The following is a 15,025-nucleotide window of genomic DNA, read 5'->3' on the forward strand; positions in this document are numbered from 1 at the left end:
AAGGAAAAATACTCACAAAATAGGATTGTGATTAAGACCATAAGCCCTGTGCAATTTTGTTTTTGTGCGCTTGGATTTGTGCAAGGCATCCATGAGGCCCTAGTGTGAATCACTATCTGAGTGATTTGAAATCACAGAGTGGATCATTGTGTGTTGATCTGATAGGATTTCAAATCACCTGTTTCTGGTGAATTCCGACCCCTCCCCAAATTGTTTTTAGTAGTAAAGGTGTTTTGATCTAAGAGTGCAGAAAGTTGTGAGGGGGTGGCATCATCCCACCTGCTCTCAGCTGTAGGAACTCAGTAGCTCCGTTGCCGTGGGGGGTGGGCAGGCGGGGCAGGGAGGGGGAGCGTGTCAATGAAGACACAGGAGAAGCAACTATGGTAAGAGGACATTTAGACTGTAAACCCCGACAGCTTCTGGGGATTTGAGAGCATTTGGTCTAGCAAAGCCAAATGTGCACTTAAAATTTCTCTCCAAAGACCTTGGAACAATGAGCTCCTGCCGAGGGAAAGAAGGCCCTTTTATGGGCAGTGGGGAAAGCCAAGCAAAGGCCCCCCAGAGATACATCTGCCCATGGACACCAGCACCCTCCTTCCCCACGAATGTGCTCTTTTAATCTGGCTCTGGTAGCTGCAGGTGCGTTCTCATTCGGCAAAGGTGTCTCCTGTCAACGTATCCCAACTACATTTGAACTTTATTGCTTTCATCCCCCTTGCCTAGAATAGGATGATTGACCTAGCCTTAGTTTGGAATATATTAATCTTTTAATGGTAAATTAAAAAAGCATTACCCTGTATGCTACTGGGTGGAGATATTTGCACAGGGAACCAGTGTTAAAGACATTGTTGGCAAAGACAAAATCAGTCTGAGCATGATTTGCTTCCCCAAAGCAAGCCGACTTCAGGGGGAATATATACATTGGTGCGGTTAGGACTTGGATTCAGGCTGATAAAGGTACCACCCCCACCCCCACGCCTGCCTCCAAAAGTTTGCAACTGACCTCATCTGACCTTGCCTGTTGCCAGTGCCTGGCTCCCCGCCCCTGTAGGCCCCCACATGCACAGTATACACCAGTCGACTCCCCAACTCCTTGCATTGTCTCAAGCATGGAAGGTGCTCACCCTGAGTCCTTTTGAGACAGCCACTGAAATGAGCGAGAGACACGAGTACTTACCGTTTTCCGAAGTTCAGCGCTTCTGCAGATATCAAGGCCCCCAGGAGTCTCCTATCGGGATACCAGCATGCTAGAATCAGCCCTTGCAAGGCTTCCAGATTCCTCAGCTCTTCCTTTACGGGGAAATGCACATTTGTGTGGATTAGCAGGAAAGAAATGCTGTATACCCTGCTAGCCCACTCCTGCAGCCTGGCCTCCCCAGATAGCTGCCCTGGACCAGAAGCCTGGCTACGCGTGCCTGCGCGGTGGAGCATGCGCACAAAGCACCCGTCAGCCTGCAGACGCGGGCCTGGCGACGCCCAAGCCTGTAGAGCGTGGGTTGGTCCTGAACCACGTGCATAGCTTCCAGGCTGGAAGGAGCCCACCACCCACAAACCCTTCTGACACACACCCTTCGACTGGCCGGGCTCAGGCCCCAGTTGGAATGGCTGCCTGATGGCGCCCGGACTTACCAACAGTCAAGGCTCCCAGGTGTCTCTCAGGGACGGAGATTCCCGCAGCCCAACAAGCCGCGTCCCGGCAGTCCGGACTCCTCCATCTGTGCCCTCAGACAGGAGATGCACAACTGTGCAGGACAGGGCTTGGACAGGCAGGTGCACCGTAACCCGGAGAGCCTGCTGTGGAGACCCAGCCTCTCGAGCCGCTTGCCCTGTTCCAAATCGCCAGCGGCGCGACCCTCCCCGCTCGCCCATGCGCAGTACGTGCCCCCTCAGCGCCCTCCACCCCGCCCCCGGGGGCAGCTGGGGCCGTAGGCGCCCGTGAGGGGAGAGCTGGTCCTGAACCACCTGCCTAACCATCAGGCCCCTGGGATAAAAATCCCACAAATATTTATCAGTGCAGTTTGGCTTTTTTTAAGGTTTTCCTCCACTAACTTTAGGATGGGGCTATATCCCAGGAGGCCTACAATTTAATTATTAAAACTCTTAAATATTCCTGAGAAGCGATAAACTGGTGGCAATCGGCCCCACCGTTTGGACTGGCTGCCTGATGAAGTCCTACCTTCTCCAGAACTCAAGGCACGCAGGTGTCTCTTATAGGAGGATGACCCAGCCCAGACGCACCCAGGAAAGGTAGTTCAGTTTCTTCCAGCTCAGGTTTCAAGGAAGGTAGGCCTGTTGGTGTAGGTTCAGGCTTGGAAGCAGGTATATGTCTCTCATCCCCAACAGCCAGTCCCTGAGACGCTGCCACACCCAACATTTGCCCAGGCCGGGGTCCCTGCCTCCCCCGACTTGGGCAGCTCGAGAATGTGCATTTGCACTCTGTCAGCCAGCTGAGGACCTCCAAGCCGGTGGCGATTCAGATCAGTCCCAAATCACCTCCAGCAGCCTCCGGGGTGGAAGATGTCCTCCCTCCAAACACTTTTGGAGGTGGCGGCTTGAAACGGTGACAGATGGGCCCTAGTGGGACTGGCTACCTGCCTAATCGGGTCCCAAGCTTAGAAGTCAAGACTCCCCCAGGCTTCTCTTAGGGAAGGATATCCTGGCAGCCACACTGGCCCCCCAGGCAAAGCGGACCAGACTCCTCCAGCTTTACGTTCGGGATAGAGGGTAGGTAATGTAGGACAGGGCTTGGAATGGGGCGGAAGCTTTGGACCATCACAGGCCTGTTCCAGACACACAGCCTCTATGCACACTTGCCCTGTTCACTGGCTCCCAGACCTGCAAGGCTCGTGCACGCTCAGTAGGCTCCTGCTCAGCCCATTTGGGGGAATCTGGGGCCCTCCTGGCCTGGGGAGCTCAGGCTGGTCCCACACCACCAGGACAGCCTCCTTGCCAATGGGAGCCCAACCCTGAGAGTCTATCAGAGGTGACAGCTTGAGTATGGTCCCCATTTGGACTGTTTGCTTGATGGGATCTCCAGCTGCTCCAGCAATCAGGGCCCCCAGAGGTCCTCTGCAAGAAGGTTACCCCTGCCAGCCAGCTCCCACCAGGCTCTGCCAGTGAGGCAGATGCTGGGTACCCTCAAATAGCCTGCTCCTGTGACTTGGTCTATGCCTACAACTTTCCGGATCATGATGCCTGGCTCCCCTGGCTTATCTGGCCACACGCTCATGTGAAACCCACCCCCTGAGCCCAGTCTGTGGAGCTCGGGCCCATCCTCGACCACCTGCATAACCTCCAGGGTACAGGAAGCCCACCCATCGAAAATCTTGCTGAGATGAGAGCTTTAAACTGGGGACGGTCGCTCGCTATTTAGGCAGAATGCCTGGTGGTGGGGTTGGGGGATGCCAAGCTTCTCCAGGGCTCAAGGCCCCTGGGTGTAGCTTTTCACAGGCCACCCAACCAGTGGTCAGGTCCCAATTCGGGAGGACAATGCAAGATCTTCAGCTCTTCCCAAAGGGGAAGAGGCCCAATTATGCAGGTTAAGGCTTAGAAAAGGCTGATGCCCAGTACCCCCATCAATTTCCTCCAGTCTCGCTGGGCGTGGCCTTGCTCTAGGTCCCGGATATTCTGGCCTGCTCTGAGCTGGCCCAGGGCTGCTGGGAACACCCCAGGCCTGGGGACATACGGCCTAACCCAAACCCACACTCTGAGTAGCTTTCTGAGGCTTCATTTTACACTGAGGACTGTCAGTCCTCTTCGCGGGACCTGTGGCCTCTTGGCGCTGGGGCTTCTCCAGCAATCACGGCTTCCCAGGTGTCTCTTCTTGGAGGGTACTCCCGAACATCCCACTCGGCCCTTCCACTGCTCGAGGCTCTCAGATGCTCCCTTAATAACCTACAGCTGAGAATGTTCCTCTTCTGCCACTTGTCCTGAGTTACTCCGACTTGGGGTGTCCAACAGCTGTACAGCAAACACCCTGTCCACTGGCCTTGGGCTGCGAGGTTCGCTCCTCTGTGGAGCTCCAGCTTGACCACTGGCCCCCGACAGGCTCAGGGCGCTGGGTGGCCACACTTCGAGTAGTTTTCTGAGGCTACGTTCCTGTTCAAACTGGCACATTTATGGTCCAGTTGTCAGTCATCCTGCTGAATTTTAAAGAGCAGCTCCTTGGAAAACAGCGGCCCCTCCCGGCCCAGTTTAAAGGTCTTTCTGCCCAGTTCGAGCTACTCAGCTATGTGTTTCAAAAAGGGAAATAGAGATTTTCTCAAAATGGAGATTTTTCATGGTTAGAAGTGTCGGGAGCCAGTACAGGAGGCCTACTATAAGAGCTGTAAGGGACTGAATATGATTGGCTGTTCATTTAGGTCCACTCACGCGGGAGGTGCATGAGCACTGCAGTGATTGGCTAGGCGGGCTAAGCTGCCGGTGTATATATGCTTGAATGTACTTGTAGAGGGGCGGGCCCGCTGGGAGCCAGGCCTCCCGGCGACGGGCCAGCCGGAGGGGGCCGCAGCCCGGACCATGGCGGCGGGCGCCGAGGGGCGGCGCACGGCCCTGGAGGCGACGGCGGCACCCGAGCGGGGCAGCGGGAGCTGCGTGCTGTGCTGCGCCAGAGGGGGAAGAAGATAAAAAGAAGCCATTAAAGAAGTTTGCCTCCACGCGTGTCTCCGTGTCGTTCTTGCTGGCGAGAGCGACAAGTGGTGCCGAAACCCGGGAACTCGTGCAGAAGAGACGCACGGAGTTAGGCAACGATCAGGTAAAGAGTGCACCTATTTCTGTCTAGTGACAGGGAAAGTTCCTCAAGTCGAGGAGGAGCGTAGAAAGCTTTCCGGTATGGGAAACGAGATGGCCACATATAAAATGCTGGGGCCGCTTTCTGATATCCTTAAAGCAATTGGTACTCCTTTAAAAAATAAAACAGCTCGTTTGTTTTTGAGAGAAGTGGGTCAAACCGCTCCGTGGTTCTTAGAGGAGGGATTGCTTAATATTCCCCAATGGGAATATTTAGGAGAAGACCTTAGACGCGATCCGCGCACTACACCGGGAACCCTGGCCGTTTGGTCTTTAGTGAAAGTTTGTTTGCAATCCCCGCGAGAGCCCATACGCCAGGCGGTGCAACTGGGAGGGGAGATCTTAGAACAAGTGAAAGAGGAATTTTGTAAAGGTTCCTTGAAGGACACTAGTTCTGAAAGGGAAAGCTTAGAAGAAAGCTCGGACGAGGAAAACGCCCGTCCGGGTGATAAAAGTGACGGGAGGGGGTCCCTCCGATGATCAGAGAGTGGAAGAAATGAAAAGAGAGCTTGCAAAAAAGGAGGAGGAACTAAAAAAGGCCATGGCGCAGCTCAAAATGCAGGGGGAAGTTATGGCGCAGCTGAAATTAAAAGCGAAAGAAGGAGCTATGGCGCAGTTACAAACAGAGACGGAAGTGGTAGATAACTTAGATCCTATGCCCACGCGCCTAGCCCCAACAGCCCACCTTACGAGGGGCCTCCTCCGTATAAACCTTGCTGCACCAAGGCCTGCTATTGTGCGAGCTGCACCGCAGGAGTGGCTGCCATAGTAGCCTCTCAGGAGTTTGGGTGGGAACAGGATTCTCATTCAGTCCTAAAATCCCCACTTACTCTAACTCCACCTTTTTTGGCTATACCTACCAAGACCCGGCGCAAGGCACGTCAGTTCACCTTCTAGATAGGTGGCTGCTCTGCAACACTGCACAGGCATGTACAGGCTTGGAAAGCCTTCACTTTATTAATGGGTCTACATGGCGTAACTGTACGTACAACTATCACGTAGGCTCTCGATTTGGAACAAATGTTACTTGCAATTGCACCTCAGCTAAGCACATAAGTTACTCACCAACACCTATCTGTGTTAGAGCTCCCTTTCTCTTCATAGTTTTTAATGCTTCTACTATTAACAAGTCATCTAGTCTCTCTTGTGAGTCCCAGAATTGTCTGCTATCAGAATGTTGGAATGCCACGGTGGGAGACTCGGCACTAATAGCCAAGATACCGACGTATATCCCGATGCCAGTACAGGTGAACCCCAACAACCTGCTGGTGCTGCTTCGACATACACAAGACTTTGGAATAACAGCAGCCATTATTGCAGCTATCGCAGCATCCGCCGCCGCTGCTACTGCTGCCGCGGTAGCGTTGACAACCTCGGTACAGACAGCCGCCACGCTCAACAACGTCACAGGAATGGTCGCTGAAGCATTGACTACGCAAGAACAAATTAACGGACATTTGCATGCTGGGATCCTTATTGTAAATCAAAGGGTTGATCTTGTACAGGAACAACTTGATATCCTAGAGTCAATTGTGTTGATAGGATGCATACATAATATGGCCGGACTTTGTATCACCCCTATAGCTCATAACAACTTATCCTTAGCAGCTAACCTCTCTAGACAGTTAAGAAATATGCTTAATGGTACCTGGAACCGTCAATTTCAAAATTTAGGCAATTACGAGCTCAAATTATATCCATAAATTCTACCAAAGTAACTATTGTACCTGTTAGTGAGTGGAAAAAAATGTTACAGCAATCTGTTTCGTTCCTCAAATAGTGGGCCGGACTTGGTGCCATGGCTGTTCTCTTAATCACAGCTAACATACTAATGTTACGTTGGGTGTGTGGCCATGTCCGTCGCAATCAACGACAATAACATCTCATGGTTCAAGCCATGATGGCTCTTGAAGCTGGTACCTCCCCCCAGATATGGCTAAGTATGCTAGATCGGTAGTCAAAGACGGGTAAGACTGATCCCACACCATAGCAACCTAAGACAGGGGCTCTTCGACCAGGGAGAGTACCCGATGACGGGTAAGCATGTGTGCTGAGGGTTGGCAACCTAAGACAGGCACTATCTCAGCCATTATAAATAAATAAAAAAGGGGGAGATGTCGGGAGCCAGTACCGGAGGCCTACTATAAGAGCTGTAAGGGACTGAATATGATTGGCTGTTCATTTAGGTCCACTCACGCGGGAGGTGCATGAGCACTGCGGTGATTGGCTAGGCGGGCTAAGCTGCCGGTGTATATATGCTTGAATGTACTTGTAGAGGGGCGGGCCGGCTGGGAGCCAGGCCTCCGGGCGCCGGGCCAGCCGAGGGGGCCGCAGCCCGGACCATGGCGGCGGGCGCCGAGTGGCGGCGCGTGGCCCTGGAGGCGGCCCCGGCACCGGAGCGGGGCAGCGGGAGCTGCGTGCTGTGCTGCGCCAGAGGGGGAAGAAGATAAAAAGAAGCCATTAAAGAAGTTTGCCTCCACGCGTGTCTCCGTGTCGTTCTTGCTGGCGAGAGCGACATAGAAGTTTTATCCAAGCCCACCCCAGAGACCTTGAGCACAGCCAGGGTCTTCAGAAGCCGGTCATGGCTCTCAGAGGACAAGGAGGGTGCCTAATGACAAGCGCTAGCTTGCAGATATGCACCTGTTCCCCCCCCCCCCCAAGGCAGAGCTGGCTGACACTGGAATGCATAGCCAGGGTGGGGCAGGGCTGCTGGCTGGTGACGCCTCCAGAACAGACATGGGGAGCCTGGGTTTTGGAGAAGCCAGGATCTGCTAGGGTGCCAGTCTGCTAGGACTGACTGACTGCCTCGAGGTGATTTGGGAGGTATGGGGCTGGGCTCTCCACACCCAGCAGGGTGAGCTGGGTGGCATGATGCAGAAGTGGGCCCGAGGCCCTCCCACCTGCTCTGTGATGCCGGGAAAGCCACCAAGCTCCGGGAAAACCACGGTCTCTCCGATTGAAGTCACATTTCCCATTCTTATTTGGCTTCACCTGTTTTATTCACTGCAAATGACCCGAAACCAGGGGGTGTGGGAGGGCAGTAGGAGGGTCACCAGCTCTGTCCCCACCATGCGACCCTTGAGCCTTCAGTGGAGGCTCCATGGGGCAGGGACCCGGGGCTTCCTCACGATACAGCCACAGCAGGACCTGGCACCGAGGAGGCACCCACCCACTTTGTGAAGGATGCATTCTTCTGGAGGTCTGCAGTGGGGGGAGGGGGGGAGACTTGACTGTGGACTCCTGTCTTCAGTCCTAGAAGAACCCCAGAATGGGGGGGCGGGAAATGTGAGAAGTTGTTCTAAGTGGTTGTTAAAAACCTTTATAAAAATGGCAGCTGTTTAGAACCAGGTAAAGGTTCTAGAAACATCCAGAGGGCACCTCCTGGGAAGACACTGAACTTTCCCCCAACCTCAGGGCAGTGGGGTGACCTCAGTCTGGGCATACTTGTGCAAGGAGAGTTGTTCATGGACAAGGCTGAGTAGAAGAAAGAAGGTGAGGGTAGGCAACCTGGAGTAAAGAGAGAAGGGGACAGAGAGGGGGAGAGGGAGGAAGGGCTGCTTCAGCTCTGCATGGCTACTAACCTCAAACGCTTAGACCCCACCAGAGCACCTAAGGTTGGTCAGGAGAGCAATGCTCATGGCCAGATCAGTGTGTTGGTGGAAGCTTGCAGCTTAGGTCCTAATCTGAATCGTAACAGAGAAAGGACTCCCGTGTTAAGAGCCTGTGGTTCGACATTTTGGACTCCACAGCTTCCCCTTTCTGACCCCAGAGCAGAACAGTGAGCAGGAAGGTGAGGGGGCTCATGCCCCAGAAAAGTCCCCTTCAGAGGCCTCCAGAATCTAACCCTGAAGACCCCCCCAAGGCCTGCAGCTGCCTGAGGCTTGTGATCCCACTGGACAAGAGCGCCTGTAGCTCCGTCAACCTCCTCCTGTGTCTACACAGGGTCTTCGGGCTAGGTGTTTCGGGATTTGTCTTTTTCTGACCTCTGGCATCTTGGCAGCTCCCAGGCCATGAGCCACCCCTGTAGGGAAATCCAGGGGTCACTGTTGTCCTTCCAATTGGAGATGGACTTGCAAAGAATAAGAGCTCCCCAGACCTGGTTCTCTAGCTGAGGTTGCCCATGCTGATCCAAGACCCTTGGGTAGAAGTGACTCAAAATAGGGAACCTCCTGTCTGTCGTCACTCATCTCTGACCTGCAGAGTCCAGGGAGCGCCCTGTGGTGGGCTATATGGGCTTTTACACCTGGCCCAAATGTTTCTCAAAACTGAAGGTCAGCAAAAATAATGTGGAAGAGAAGCAATGACATTATCTTTCTTTGGGGATGACATGCTCCTACATGCAGAAAAATCCCTAACAATCCACACACAAAAACTAACAGAGTCAATAAACTAGTTCTGTAAAGTGGCAGGGCAGGAGATAGACAAAAATCAGTTGTTCCTCAACACTAGCAATGAACAATCTGAAAAGGAAATTAAGAAAACAGTTTTATTTACATTGGCATCTCTTCAAGTTAGATTGGGTCGTCTATTTTCCATTTGTCTACTTAACGTCTTGAACTTGGGGACTACCATTTTAATAAATGTTTTCATGTCCTTCTCTGGTGATGCTAATGTCTATGCCATTTTCAATGCATTTCCAGGGTCATTTTCAAATGACTGACTGGTCTCCTCATTAAAGGGCCATTGCCCTGCCTCTCTGTATACCTCGAAATCTTTGATGGAATGCCAAACATTCTGAATTTTGTCTTTTTGGCTGCTGGATGTTTTCATGTTCCTATAAATTTTGAGCTTTGCTTGGAGATACATCTACCTGGAAACAGTTTGCTCATTTCCGGTCTTGCTCTCAGGATCTGCAAAGTGGCCCAGAGCATTGCTCAGTCCAGGGCTAACGAGTTCCCCAACCCCGAGGGAATACTCAATCTCCTCCCTGTGCCTTACTCGGAAACTCTCTCAGGAAGTCAGTGGGAGCAGGTACAGGGCTTACCTGTTTGTTTCCCATCCTCTGGGCATTACATCCTCTTTGGCCCGATGCCCTGTATCTTGAAAATCCGCATTTCATGTATTTTGTCTGGTTTTGTTTGTGCTGTTTTCTTGTAGCAGGCAGGAAGGCAGACCCAGTTCCTGTTACTATGTATTGGTGTGGCATCCCCAATTTTAAATCAAGGTTGGAAAATGTCACTCAAGATTCTGAGTAGAATAGATTCTCTGTTACAGAATGGAGACTACAGCCCAGCCAGGGGGCAACCTTGAAGGAAGAAAACCCTTGAGCTTGTATTTAAAAAGCACAGGGCCAGCTCCAAGGGCAATTTTGCTTGACTCCGTCTGGGATTGCAAGAAGCCCCAGGACCTCATCGCCCAAGAGCTGTGAGGTCTGTGGTGGAAACAGGACCTTTGTCAGATGATATGCCTCTGTAAAAGACATTCTCCTCCTCCTCCTTTTAAAGATTTTATTATTTGAGAGAGAGAGCATGAGCAGGGGGAGTGGGAGAGGGAGAAGCAGGCTCCCAGCTGACCAGGGAGACCCATATGGGGCTCAATCCCAGGATTCTGGGATCATGACGGGAACGGAAGGCAGTCACTTAACCAACTGAGCCCCCCAGGTGCCTGCCCCCTCCCCACCTTTTAAAAATATGTTATTTCTCCCTATAATTAGAGAGTGTGTGACCCAGCCGAAATCAAGAGCCACGAGCCACCCAGCTGCTCCAAAAAACATTCTTTTTTTTTTTTTAAGATTTTATTTATTTATTTGACAGAGAGATCACAAGTAGGCAGAGAGAGAGAGAGAGAGAGAGAGAGAGGGAAGCAGGCTCCCCACTGAGCAGAAAGGCTGACGTGGGACTCGATCCCAGGACCCTGAGATCATGACCCGAGCTGAAGGTAGCGGCCTAACCCACTGAGCCACCCAGGTACCCCCTAAAAACATTCTTTAAAGACTTGATCATTCTGTTCTGTCAAAGGTCCTCCAAAGGAAGGATTAAGATGACTTCAAAGGCGCCTGGTGGGAAGTCCCCACTTTCTCTGGGGTTTTATAGGGTGTCCCTGGGGAACACCGGGGCTCAGACTGACTTCTGTTCTCTCGGGAGTGAGTAAGAGACAGAAGCTTTGCCTAAGGGATGGACTGCAACCCAAGCCGTGGAGGCAGGGCAAAGACTCCCAGACACCTCCCTGCGCTGCTCCAAAGGAAACGCCCAAAGGGGTCCTCTGGCCGGACCCTTCCCTAAGCGTCCCAGAAGCACGGAGGAGGACGTCTCTGCACTCCCAGCGGGCCTGTTACCCACTGCCAGGGAAGGCACCACTGAAGACGAGCACCCACAGCCTCCAGTGGGGCAGTCAAGTTTCAGGCACCTGAAAACACCGCACCGGGAGAGACAAGTCTCCAAAGAAAGGAATGAGCCCAGCACGTAGAACTGCATCCTCATAAGTGGGACGCTTCCCCCGGCTCCTTACCCCCAGCTGCCTTCCCACCGCGGTAGTCCAGCTCGGGCCTCCTCTTGCCGCCTCTCCAGCCTCCTCGGTCTTCTCCTCCCCAGACTCTTCCTGTCACCACTCGTCCCTCTCCCCGCAACTCCTGCCCGCGCCCCGGCCCGCGCGCGCGCACCTGCACACACGCGCACTCCTGCTCACACGCGCACTCCTGCACACGCGCGCACACACGCACCGGCCAACACAGGAGAGGCCGTCGGGTCTGCGAGGACGACCAAGGAAGCCTTTCCTCCAGCGGGGAAGCGTGGATCCATCTGCCCCGGTCAGAGCCTGGTTTGGAGGAGACCGAGGAAGATGGATTTCCCCGAGGAGCTCAGCCTCCCCAGCCAACCCTCCAGGCTCCCGCCCCCACCCTTCCGGGCCAGCCCCGGGGATGCGTGACCACAAGTCAGGAACCTCTGCACGCTCAGGCTGACACGCGCGCCCGGCAGGATCCCAGCTCAAGGCACATCTTAGTGCCCGCGAGTCCCAGGCGAGCTCCCAGGATGGGCCGCCGCGTCCCCTCGTGGCCTCCTGGGGGCGGCGCACAAGGATCCCGGCGTTCGGGCAAGGGCAGGTTGGAAGGAAACCACTCCATCCGCCCCCTTTGATCCAGCGCCGGTGCGTAGCCAGAGGTGAGTGGGGTTCCAGGCACACGGACTCCGCCACCGCCTGCCCTCCCTCCACTGCTGCACTCTTGGCCCCGGACGAGATTTCTACAATCACTTTGCCTTTGCAGGGGGAAAAAAGCCACATCTGGAAAACCCGACTCCTGTAAAGACACCCGTACTTGTGCAATTTTATGGTCATCAGTGGGACACTTCTGGGGTCCTAATTTGGATTTGTCTTCATTTGCTGTTCTAGACTGTGCTCTGGGGTAGTATCTTAATTTAACTAAACTGGCAAAATCAGAAAAGATGCGTTTTTAGTTTCAATATTTATTAGTTGGTCCCTGAGTCAATAGTGTGGTGGTCGGCAGACCAAGGCCCTCCCCTGCCAGGAGGCCCCCATTCCAGTCCCTAGAACCTGTGCATCTGTTGCATCACATAGCAAAGGGGGCTTTGCAGATGTGCTCTGCAGATGTGCTGAGTTAGGTTAAGGACCTTAGATTGAGGAGGTTATCCTGGACTGTCCAGGTTGCCCCATGTCATTACATGAGGGCTTTAAGAGTGGAAACAGCGGGGGGGGGGGGGGGGGGGGGGGGGAAGCGGTCAGAATGATGCCCTGTGAGCATTAGCAACCTGTTTTTGCTAATGCTGAAGATGGAGGAAGGGGCCATGAGGCAAAGAATGACGGAGGCAGGGGGATTCTAAGGGCTGGAAAAGGCGAAGGAACAGATTGTCCCCTAGAACCTCCAGAAGGGAAAGCGACCCTGGAGACACCCTGATTTTCACCCAGTGAGATCCTTGTTGGAATATTAACCCATAGGACTGTGAGATAACAAACGTGTTCTTTTAGGCCACTAAGTTTATGGTAACTTGTTAGGACAGCAGTAGAAACCAGTACAAGTGTCATTGGCTCAAGCGGTGATAGGATCTGCTGGGGGTAATGAACACTGTATACATTCTGCAGGTTTGAAGCAGGTCAAGAGCTAGAAGTGCTACATTAGGCACCTGCCTCTTTCTCCATTCTTTCCTGTACTACTGCCGCCCTGTTCCCTGCGCCCCCAGAGCGCAACATGGTTCTTCCATGAATTATACAAACTGGAAGACAGTGGTGTCATGCAGATTTTTTTTTTTTTTTAAAGTATGGGCTATGTTTCTGTCACGTAGAGGGAAAGACTATAACATACAAAACACTCAATATTGGAGCATCTTCCTCTCAAAGATAGGAGGTTGTTTGTGTTTTCACAACATTTTATTAAGGCACAGAGCTATTTTTTAACATTTCATAAAGAGTGGAAAGCAAGAATGGTTTTAGGTCTTTTCCCCAGAAAGGATTTGTGACTGGATTCTGAATGGATCTGATATTTCCATAATACCTGTTGACAAATGTTGTGTACATAAAATGAATTTCTTAGGAGCAATATTTGAGTTCTTCGTGGATTACTGACTATCTGATCAACACCTACCACACGCAGTAGCACAGGGATTAGCATAGAATTGCTGGGATACTTGAGTAAGCCCAGGGCAAGAGGGCGTCCCATTTTGCAACATTGTCTTTAAGTAACACTTCATGGTTTTGCTGGCTTTGCATTCATCCTGCGGATTCTGCCAGTGAGCTCCTCTGTACTGACAGCCAGACATGCTCATGGAACCACTGAAGCCACTGAGTGTGAAAGCAGATGTTGAGGCCACTCCATTCATCATGAAAATGGGGCTGGAGTCTGCTGGTGGATCTTTTTGGTGGTGGTGGTGGTGGTGGTGATGGTGGTGGTGGTGACAGTGGTTGTTTGTTCTTAGTCTTGTTTTAATTTTTCAACTGTTTCTGGGAAATAACTGTAGATTGATAGTTTTATTTTAGTGCTGGAAGATAAAAGGACCAGACTAAGGAATATCTACAGATCTTTGTCAACATTTATGGAATGACATATGCTTTTCAATGACAGGTTCTTAATTAATGTAAAATGAATTTACAGTTTTGACTCAATGTTGTGGAACAAGGGTATGTGAACTGTGGTCTCCAGCCCACAGCGCCAGACCCATCTGGGGTTTTTATGGGAAACATGCAGAACCTAGGGCTGCACTTGGGACCGGAGTCCAGGAAGGGCTTCTATAATTTCCATCGCAGGGCGCCTGGGTGGCTCAGTGGGTTAAGCCGCACCCTTCGGCTCAGGTCATGATCTCAGAGTCCTGGGATCGAGTCCCTCATCGGGCTCTCTGCTGAGCGGAGAGCCTGCTTCCCTCTCTCTCTCTGCCTGCCTCTCCATCTACTTGTGATTTCTCTCTGTCAAATAAATAAATAAATAATCTTAAAAAAAAAAAAAGAAAAAGAAAAAAAAAATTTCCATTGCAGATTCCAAGTCGGCCCAAATCTAAGAATCGCTGCCTCATATTTTTCAACTGGGGATTCTCATAAAAGGACAAGGAAGGAAAAACATACTCTTGTAAACTTAGCGTGGAGACTGGTGCTGAAGTTGGAAACAAGGCAGGTGAAGAAGAAATGTTTATTCCTTTGTATAACATTTTGCTTTTCTAGCCACCAAAAAGACTGTGTTTCATCTCCTCTAACGGACCCTGTTCACCAGTTATATTGGCTGTCAACATACCGCTATAGCAACACCTATGATGGTGTATCATGCATTTATACACACATCCTAAAGCACCATGAGACACAGGCTAGACAGAAATGATCATTGATTCGCTTTACACAAGGCTTTCAGTGGTCTTGGTCTGGCCATGAGTCCCAGTTCCCCAGAGAGGAGTTCGGAGGATGAAATGGGACAGCGTATTTAGGAGGTCACCACACTCAGGAGAGCACACAAGGATGAAAAGAGGAGTTGGCTGGCTAAGCACAAGATGACAGCCGGGAAGCCACTGCTTCTACCATGTGGATTCAAAGCACTGGGGTGCTGCAGTATAGACTGATACCCAGGCTGATAGTGACCTGCTGAGCTGGCCCTGCATCAGGTGTGGGTCTGGGATTAGGACTGACTGAGCCTCACTGGACAGGAGGGGACTCCATCATGTGCTTTTATTTTATTTATTTATTTATTTATTTATTTGAGAGAGAGCATGAGAGAGTCTCGAGAAAGACAGAGGGAGAAGCAGACTCCCTGTGGAGGTGGGAGCCTGATGCGGGACTCGATCCTAGGACTCCAGGATCATGACCTGAG

This window comes from Mustela lutreola, chromosome 12, assembly GCF_030435805.1.
Source record: "Mustela lutreola isolate mMusLut2 chromosome 12, mMusLut2.pri, whole genome shotgun sequence".
NCBI lineage: Eukaryota > Metazoa > Chordata > Mammalia > Carnivora > Mustelidae > Mustela > Mustela lutreola.